The following is a 7,615-nucleotide window of genomic DNA, read 5'->3' on the forward strand; positions in this document are numbered from 1 at the left end:
GGAGAAGGTTAATATTGCAGACAAATATCAATAGCACTACATCAAAATAACTTCATCCAAAGGTCTTTACTACTCCAGCACTAATAAAAAGATACAGAAAGCAAAACACAAGCTATGATAGCAATGCTAAAAGAACTGGAATCTTTCAGAGTTACAAAAATATAGAGACCCTTGAATTCACAAATTAATTGAGATCATTTCCAAGGAACAACACTTCAGTTATGCCTTACACATACATAGGTCTAGATGGTGAAAGTATAAAAAGTAAATTATTCTTTTGGTTTTCAATAAACTCAACTACCAACAAGGTACCAACAGCAATCAGTTATTTATCTCAACTTGAACTGATGCAGCCAGCTTCACAGCTAATATATCAGAATGCCACCAGGAGATCAGGTATCTAAAACACAGCACTGACAGTAGCTAAAATTAGAAAGTCTGAAAAGAAACTCTTCTCTAAAACTTTGTTTGAAAGTGCTTATTCATGTTTCAGAGATATAAAAACCAAGAGGCTCGTGTTCTGATTCTTCAGGCTCTGTGGCTAGGTTGCAATTAAAAATGATTTATTCAAATGACTGATGATGTTGTATCTATGATGATCTAAGAACATAAGTGAGCTAAGATTTGCAGAAGAAAGTAGTATTTCTTATTATACCTACTAGTCAGAGACTGGAAACAACAGACAAAACTTTCAGCCATACAGGCTCATCTTGAGGATGAGCTGTTTCCTTGTTCTGGACCTATATATAGCTTTGAAGATTGTTCCTTGCATTTCAGACTGAGGAACCACTTGTGTCATTTTACAGTCTTAATCAGTTGATCTCCCCACAGACCTTGATTTCTTTAGCTCTAAAATCTAAGAAACCTTTTCTTTTCCCCCAAAATAGAGTTCTGAGCATAATGATTCTGTGGTCCATCACTTCAAAATTAGATGTATTTGAAGCTGATGAAACTTCACACGTTCCTGCTCTTCTGTATACACCTATCATCTTTCTCAGTAAATGATGTCACCACACATACTTTAGGCTCAAATCAATTCAGTTTTTCCTCTATTGATATCAGATCAATAATGGCAAATGCAGATGTGTAAATCACCAGCTTTTTGTCCAGCTGCAGGCTATGCAGATCACAGAGCTTAAAACAGGATGTGAAACAGCTGAGAATAGAGTATTTTTGGTTGTGGGGAACAAAACACAAGACCTCAAGGATACTAAAGACATACAAGAATTCCAAAAGCGAGTATACAAAACAATGGAAGAAAAATCAGTCAAGGGCTATTAAAGACACTTATGCCACTCACATTTCTGAACTGTAGGTGGTTGAATTGCTTCTTAACCTCTCCCCCTGTCATCTGCTGCTGGCCATTGTCAAATACAGGATGAGCAGCTAGATTCACCTCTGATCACAGCACAACAACCTTCATGTCTTAAATTTAAAAAGAACACTAAACAAATGCAGAATGCGACTCTTTGTTGGAAATCTGCAAAACCCTCTCTTCCTTGCAGCCTTTCCAAGTAGAAGTGATGTCAACAGATCCAGCCACCTCTCTGGCCCTCTCTGGCCCTTTGTTTCCATGTAACCATGCTTCCTCCTTTTACTCCAGAGGCTTTCTAGGAATCTGCATGAACTGTGAAGCAAAGAACAAGTTAGTTTTTAATGATGGCAATAATATATTAAAAATTAAAAAAATATATATTACCTAACAAGGAAGAAAAAAGATAAAGCCTCCATGAAATCGCTCAGCATCTTGTCTTCAGCTCAGACTCTGTGTTGACATGCAACAGGATAATATACCTGGGTAGATATTGAATTGATCATGACAAACGTACAAAGTCTGTCAGTTGTTACTGTGATTCTTGTCAGTTATTCTGTGTCTGTGTCCTCTCCATGCAAAAAATAATGTCATTCACTTGTCTGCCTCTTCCACAACACTCTTCAGAGACTTAATTTGTGGAATCTCATGGGTTAAGGCCCTAGAAGGAAGAGGGGTGAATATTAGCCATCCGGGAGAGCTGGCTAATATTCAAACATCATTTCCTCCAAGCTCAAGAGCAGTGCATCCCTATGAGTAAGAAGTGCAGCAAGAGGGGCAGGAGACCTGCATGGGTGAGCAAGGAGCTCCTGACCAAATTCAAACAGAAGAAGAAAATACACTGAATGTGGAAGAGAATGTAAGAGAATTATACCAATGCAGTCAGAGTACATAGAGAAGCAGCTAGGAAGGCTAAGGTTGGAATTGAGTCTGGCAAGGGATGTTAAGGACAACAGGAAGGGCTTCTTCAAATACATCAGCAGCAAGGGGAGGACTAGGGAAAATGTGGGCCCGCTACTGAACGAGGCAGGGGCCCTGGAGACAAGGGATACAGAGAAGGCAGAATTACTGAACGCGTTCTTTGCTTCAGTCTTCACTGCTAAGGGCAGCCACCAGGAATCCTGCAACCTGGATGTGAGGGAGAAAGTCCAGGGAAGGGAAGATTTTCCTTTGGTTGAGGAGGATAGGATTAGAGACCTTCTGGGCAGGCTAGATGTCCACAGATCCATGGGCCTGGATGGGATGCACCCACGGTTACTGAGGGAGCTGGTGGATGTTGTTGCCAGGCCGCTCTCCATCATCTTTGAAAGGTCCTGGAGAACTGGAGAGTTGCCTGAGGACTGGAAGAAAGCCAGTGTCACTCCAGTCTTCAAGAAGGGCAAGAAGGAGGATCCAGGCAACTACTGGCCAGTCAGCCTCACCTCCATCCCTGCAAAGATGATGGAACAGCTCCTTCTGGATGTCATCTCCAGGCATATGGAGGAGAAGAAGGTGATCAGGAGTAGCCAGCATGGATTCAGCAAGGGGAAATCCTGCTTAACCAACCTGATAGCCTTCTCTGATGGAATGACTGGCTGGGTAGATGAGGGGAGAGCAGTGGATGTTGTCTACCTTGACTTCAGCAAGGCTTTTGACACTGTCTCCCAAAACATCCTCCTAGGCAAGCTCAGGAAGTGTGGGTTAGACGAGTGGACTGCGAGGTGGATTGAGAATTGGCTGAAGGGCAGAGCTCAGAGCGTTGTCATCAGTGATGTGGAGTCTAGCTGGAGGCTTGTGGCTAGTGGCTTCCCCAGGGCTCAGTATTGGGTCCCATCCTGTTCAACTTCTTCATCATTGACTTGGATGAGGGGACAGAGTGCCTCCTCAGCAAGTTTGCTGATGAACCCAAGCTGGGAGGAGTGGCTGATACATCTGAAGGCTGTGCTGCCATTCAGAGACCTGGAGAGGCTGGAGAGTTGGGTAGAGAGGAACCTCCTGAGGTTCAACAAGGACAAGTGCAGAGTCCTGCACCTAGGGAGAAATAACCCTAGGCGCCAGTACAAGCTGGGGGCTGACCTCCTGGAGAGCAGCTCTGTAGAGGAGGACCTGGGAGTGCTGCTGGTTGACGAGTTGACCATGAGCCAGCAATGTGGTCTTGTGACCAAGAAGGCCAATGGTCTCCTGCGGCGCATTAAGAAGACTGTTGCCAGCAGGTCGAGGGAGGTGATCCTGCCCCTCTATGCAGCCCTGGTGAGGCCTCGTCTCCAGTACTGTGTCCAGTTCTGGGCTCCCCAGGACAAGAGAGACTTGGAGCTACTGGAGAGAGTCCAGCGTAGGGCTACAAAGATGATCAGAGGGCTGGAGCACCTGCCCTTCGAGGACCGGCTGCGAGAGCTGGGCCTCTTCAGCCTGGGGAAGAGAAGACTGAGGGGGGATCTTATCAATGTGTACAAGTAACTGAAGGGAGGGTGTCAAGGGGACAGAGACAAACTCTTTTGAGTTGTCCCATGTGACAGGACAAGAGGCAATGGGCAGAAACTGAAGCACAGGAAGTTCTGCCTGAATGTGAGGGGGAATTCAATTCTTCCCTGTGAGAGTGACGGAGCACTGGAGCAGGTTGCCCAGAGAAGTTGTGGAGTCTCCTTCTCTGGAGATCTTCAAGGCCCTCCTGGATGCAACCCTGTCTACCATGCTCTAGGTGCCCCTGCTGAGCAGGGGGATTGGACTAGATGATCTCCAGAGGTCTTTTCCAACCTTACTGATTCTATGATTCTGTGATTCTCCCAGACCATATAAGGAGGTTTCTAAACAACCTTCTGAACATTCTCCACAAGATCTTCTGCAATTTTGGGAAAAAGCTTCATAATACAAGCTGAATTTTTGTTCCTACGCATCAGTTTATCACAACACAGGTATTCTTCTGTAAAGTCTTCTAAGAGGCAATAGCTAGGTTCAAAGAGTGGTAGGAACAAAAAAGAGAAGAGATAAATAGATATATATAATTTGACATTAAAAGTGTATTTTTGTTATTTATCCATCAATGTTCTGTCTGCTTTTTTTCCTCACTCTATAGGTTATAAGCAATTCAATGAAAACTGAACTGTCCCCATCTACCTGAGTAGTACCTAGCATAGTGACACGTCACCTCTGATGGTGACTTCTATGCCTTTGTAGCAGATTTTTCCCACCAAAGACTGAATATGTAACAAAAACATCATTTTATCAGCATCTATACTAACCATACAGTCAATATATTCCCACTGTGTATTATCCGCCTAATTTTTGGTGGGGGGAACATTGTAGTCCATTTTTTCCTGTAGCAATGAAGCTAGGCATTTTTACAGGCTGCATATTTGTCTGCACAGCTTTCTTAACATCTTTTGAATCCACTGTTTGATTTTAATGCTATTTGAAATCAGTCTGAAAGATAATTAGATTTCTTCAAATTTTATGAAGATAAATGGATGGCCAGAAGAAGAGAAAGGATCCAGTTAGTGCTCCATCCAAAGAAAAGGCTGGTAGCTTACTGTGCGTCAGAGAATATACCTGGAATAGATCTCAGAGGAAAAAAAAATAGCCGAAGTTCTTCCCTTCTTACTTCTCCCTCCCCTTGATCAGTCAAAAGATAAAAAATTCTTAGGAAAGAGGCCTCAATATTTCCTTATAAAAATACTCTTCTTTTTTGCATTTTAGTTGACATCACAGAGTCCATCATATAGCACCCTGTGACAGAAGAAAGTGATGGATCATATTCTGATTCACACTTCCCTAAATATATATGAGGTTAAAGCTTGGGGATGGTCTATGAATGAGAGTTAACCTAGATAGTTATCCAGTGCAGTTATTTACATTATTTACTTATCTACTGTTTATGGAACTGGATCTCAATTGCAATTGTTGGTCCCAAAACTCCAGCTGCCCTGTAAATCTAAGCACTAAATTGGTAGTGATTACAACTATGCATAAAGTCTCAATAAAGTCTCAAAGTCTAGAGACTGAGCTACTGGTACGGACAAATCACCTTTCTTCTTGCAAGGAGGTGAAAGCAACATGAGTTCTACAGAACAGCTGCCCTTTAGCAAGCTCAGACTGAGGATTCCCGGTTTGATTTATTTTGGTATTAAAATTTTAGTTTTATATATATGAAAACTAAAAAAGGAAAATCCTGCAAGCCACTGCTCATATGAATAGCCCTGATTTTTCTTGCCTGTTATTTGAAAAGCTTGTAGATAATTAGTAATCTGTGCCAGAACAAGGATTTCTCTATGACCAGATTGTGCATTATTAATTTATGCGGAGTAACATTTATTCACGTAACTAGTCATGCTGATTTCAGTAGGACTACTCACAGGAGTAAATGCTGCTCTGCTGGTGGAGTTCTAAATTTCTATCCCAGGACTATCAGGTTTCTGGATGGCGCCATTACTCTTCATTTTTTTCCTTGCTTTAGGCAGAAAACTGAACTGAGAATGTAAGCTTTCTTAATTAAATCCAATCTGAAGCTTTGCCTTTCTAGTTAGCTCATTCATTCTGATACGTAAGTTATACCCTAATCACTCCTTAACATAGGCTCTCATGCGATGGTATATAAATATAACAATTAGTGCAGAAAGGGAAAAAAAACAAATATAAGAGAAAGATAAACTCTAAGTGTTACGGTTATTTTTCTAAAGAAAAAAAAAACCAAATTCCTAACTGGAAGGCAGCACTCATAAATTAGAATTCTATTTGTAATGTCAGTAACATTTTCATATCTATTTATTTTAATGCCTAGTAGCTTTAAAAATTAGTTGAGGTTGTGTTACTGTTACAAAGGTTAAATGACGAGATTATGAGTTGCACAGATGTTTACGGTTTGGGTTGATAGCTCTGGGACATCCCATTCTGGAGGCATTGTGTTCCAGTTCATTTTAACAGTAATTAGAAGTACCCCCGTAACGAGGTGCTTGCTGATGAAAACAGCTTCATTAGTTTGGGTGATTTTATTGGTTTCCTTCAGGGTGAGGAACGAGTGTTAATAGTTGTAATTTAATAGGAAAATTACTGAAGCAAGAAAGATTCCACTGAATCTTAAATGAGGCATTAGACAGACGTTCCTCTTCCAAACAATGAAATATAAGGGAAGAGCAGTTACCTTAGGAATTATCATATGAATGTATTTACCCTAGAATAGATGAGCTATATTTCGTTTAAGTATCTTAAATATCACTTAAACAAAATTATTAGGAACCTATAGAGAAAATACAGATTAGCTTAACAAATTCTGAGTACCTTTGACCACATGCTTGGGCATTTACATGTGCACAAACATACAGAGCATCTCTGAAACGGAGGCCTGCCAGTTAAGTTAATCATAAGGGAGGCTGCTTTCTCTTTCAGAGAGTGAGAAGGCTTTTTCTCCCCTGGCAACCTGCTACCTCACAGTGCATGGCATCTTCTTTAGGATACCATCACTTCCCACCAGGCATAGCCTCCCCAGTTATGTTGGGTTCCACGCCGTGAGGGAGAGTGATGAATCTACGACAGACTTGCTAGAGTGTCTCAGCTGAGCTTTTTAAAATCACACCCTGACCAGGGACTTCCCTCCTCTGGAACAGGAGGTGTGATCAGCTCTTGGCCTAAAGATCATCTTCTTACCCTGTGTGGACAACACTATAAATAATAGCTAAACCTAATCTCTGGCCTCCAACTTTTACTGAAAATCAGTATGTTCTCCAATAGCTTGTCTGACCTCATTGACTCCCCTTTTCACCTTCTCTCCATCCCTCCAAGTCTCCCTTCTTCCATAGTTCCTCAAGGATCTCTCTGAAGGGGTGACGCTCTCATCTTACTGAGTACATGGCACAAGGATACTATGTGAAGGTGCTGCCATGTCCCCATGGTCTTGAAGCAGGGAGTCTGTCTTACTGATTAGTTTTCTCAGAGATCTGGCCAGGGAAAAACATCTTCCTTGGTAAGGTAATCCAAAGTCCCCAAAGCACACACTCTCTCAGAAGAAATTATCCTTGTAGATCGCAGCCAAGGTCAGGGCACAAGTATAGTAGGCAGTCAACTAACATCTCAGAGCAATGGGAATAATAAAATGTTGGCTTAAGCAGGACAGAAGCTACTTGAGTTTCATAGCAGCAGTCTGCCTGTCTGTCTTTCCATACCGGCTGACTAGCAGACCAACTTCCTAAAGGGAAGCTGTATTTCCTTTAGTAGAAATGGCAGCCCTAAGGTTTCCCCACCCCGTTGTCTTTTCAGGACTCTTGCTCACCTGTCGGACACTTTCTGATGTGCAGGCTCTGCAGTGCAGTCCTGATGGGCTTTGTGATGGAGCTC

Source organism: Rhea pennata, chromosome 1, assembly GCF_028389875.1.
Source record: "Rhea pennata isolate bPtePen1 chromosome 1, bPtePen1.pri, whole genome shotgun sequence".
In the NCBI taxonomy this organism is placed as follows: Eukaryota; Metazoa; Chordata; class Aves; order Rheiformes; family Rheidae; genus Rhea; species Rhea pennata.